We start from the raw sequence: 2,500 nt of genomic DNA, 5'->3' as shown, positions 1-2,500 counted from the left end.
CGCGCCCCGGTGCTTCAACCTGCGTGCAGGATCCGAGCTCGGTCCCGTGCCTTGGCCTCCCACGGATCTTCCTTGCTGCGAGGCCGCGTCCGCCTTAGCGTGCTCCTCCGGGGGCGCGCGGGTGCGCGGATTCTCTTCGGCCGCCATTCAACGATCAACTCAGAACTGGCACGGACTGGGGGAATCCGACTGTCTAATTAAAACAAAGCATTGCGATGGCCCTAGCGGGTGTTGACGCAATGTGATTTCTGCCCAGTGCTCTGAATGTCAACGTGAAGAAATTCAAGCAAGCGCGGGTAAACGGCGGGAGTAACTATGACTCTCTTAAGTGGCCAAGTGGCGGCGGTGTGGCTGCATCCGGACTTGGCTTCTCGAAGTGCGGTCTTGATGTAGTCGTGCTGCTGCTGCGAGGTGCCTTCCTTGGGTTATAGTTACAGGGAGAGTGATGCGCAATACATGGGCCTAGCCCTCTTAGCCTCTCCTCTCCTGCGGTCTTCTCCCCTTCTCGTGGGCCCGCTGATTTCGCAGAGTGGAAGACCGCACCAGGGGCTTGGGGGGGTTACCAGCCCCCCCTCGCACTATCCCTTTTTTAGTTGGGGGCAGTAAGCAGAGAATAAGTGGTGGCCCTTCCGCTGAAGGTGCCACCCCAACTCCCCCAGCACCTAGCCGGCCAACCGGCCGTGCCGAAAATCTTGTAACTTTTGCAGCTATGTATACCTGTAGTGAGTGCCACCGCAGCTTTACAACCAAGAACGGTCTCGGGGTCCATCGCCGCCGCCAACATCTTGCGGCCGCCAACGCGGAGATCGTCACGGAGAGGCATCGCGCGAGGTGGACGGAGGAAGAAGTCCTGTCGCTCGCCAAGGCAGAGGCCGAACTGTTCCTCGAGAGGGACGCCCGGTTCTTCTTTGTAAATCAAGAGCTCATCAGGATGTTCCCCGACCGAACGCTTGAGGCAATCAAGTGCCGACGGCGGCAAGCTGCCCACAAGCAGCTTGTCCGCCAATTCATGGAGGCGCTTGAGATCGGTCGGGGGGAAGAGCCGGCGTCCCGCCGGGGAGCGGCGAGCCCGCTGCCTGACGCGGGCGAGGCCGCTGCGCCGCCCGTCGACGCAGCCGAGGACTTCGCGGCCGACACCACCGGGCCGCCGCCGGAGGGGCCGACTGACGCCGCCATCTGGGAGCATTTGGCGGGGCTACCCGCTTCCGCCCAGCGTTTCTCTGCCCTGGATCGTGTCATCGGTCTGGGGCGGGGCACGCCGCCCGATGTCATCCTGGGCATGCTCCCGGATGCCCTTGCGTCGGTCGGGTCCAGAGGGGAGAGATCGATCACCAGGACACAGCGGCCGCGCCAACCATCGAAGCGGCCGCCTGCCGCGCCGCCGACGCAGAAGCGCAAGCGGCGCCGCTGGGAGTACGCGAGAACGCAGGATGCCTTCCGACGGTCGCGTGCGCGTTGCGTGCGCGGCCTCTTGGATGGCACCCTGCTCCAGCCGCCACCTGCCATCCCTGGTCTGCTGGACTTCTGGGCGGACCTCTTCACCAAGAAGCCCATCTCCACCGCGGGCTTCATTCGTGACCGCCTCCTCCCGCACTCAGAGCCTGTCGCTCTCGAGTGCATATGGGGGCCGGTCACACATGAGGAGGTCGCCGCCGCGTTGCCGCCCAGGGGATCAGCAGCCGGGCCGGACGGCCTTACCCCAGCGGAGTTGCGGCGTCTGCCGCACGGAGTCCTGGTGAAAATGATGAATCTCTTCCTTCTGGCCCGCGCCCTTCCGGAACGCCTGCTTCGCGCGCGGACGTCCCTTCTCCCGAAAACGGCTGCACCAACATCCCCCGCTGACTTTCGCCCCATTACGGTCTGCTCGGTGTTGGCGCGGACCTTTCACAAGGTTCTCGCGTCACGCCTGATGCGCGCTTGTGCTGTGGACGAACGTCAGCGGGCATTCATCCCTCGGGATGGGATGTTGGAAAATACCTTCATCTTGGACACTGCTCTCACCGACGCAGTTCGCTCCTGCCGCTCTGTCTTTGTGGCATCGATCGACGTATCTAAGGCATTCGATTCGGTAGATCATGCTGCCCTTCGCCCCGTGCTGAAGGCGCATGGCCTGCCGGATTGCTTTGTCGAGTATGTCGAGCGGTGCTACGAGGGCAGCACGACAGTGATAGCGGACGGCGCCGGCGTGGGCGTGTCTGTGCAGCCAGCACGGGGCGTTCGCCAGGGCGATCCCCTCTCCCCCCTCCTGTTCAACTTTGCGGTGGACTACGTTTTAGGCCAACTGCCCTCCCACATCGGAGCTCGGATCCTCGGTCGCAGAGTCAACGCTGCGGCCTTTGCAGATGACGTCTTGCTGTTTGCAGCGACCCCGAGGGGCTTGCAGTCCCTCATCGACGCAGCTACCGCAGCCCTCGCCCACCTGGGGCTGCAGATCAACGCCCGGAAGTGTTTCACCCTCGCCTTAGTCGCGTCAGGGCGCGAGAAGAAGGTGAAGGTGGAC

The 2,500-nt window shown here is 63.5% G+C and overlaps 1 pseudogene; it reads left to right on the top strand.

Annotated features, from left to right (window-relative positions):
- Nucleotides 1-2,500, top strand: part of LOC126433512 (large subunit ribosomal RNA) — a 7,958-nt pseudogene that overhangs the window by 2,555 nt on the left and 2,903 nt on the right.

This window comes from Schistocerca serialis, unplaced genomic scaffold, assembly GCF_023864345.2.
Source record: "Schistocerca serialis cubense isolate TAMUIC-IGC-003099 unplaced genomic scaffold, iqSchSeri2.2 HiC_scaffold_1167, whole genome shotgun sequence".
Classification (NCBI taxonomy): domain Eukaryota; kingdom Metazoa; phylum Arthropoda; class Insecta; order Orthoptera; family Acrididae; genus Schistocerca; species Schistocerca serialis.
This window is presented reverse-complemented; position numbering and strand designations above follow the sequence as displayed.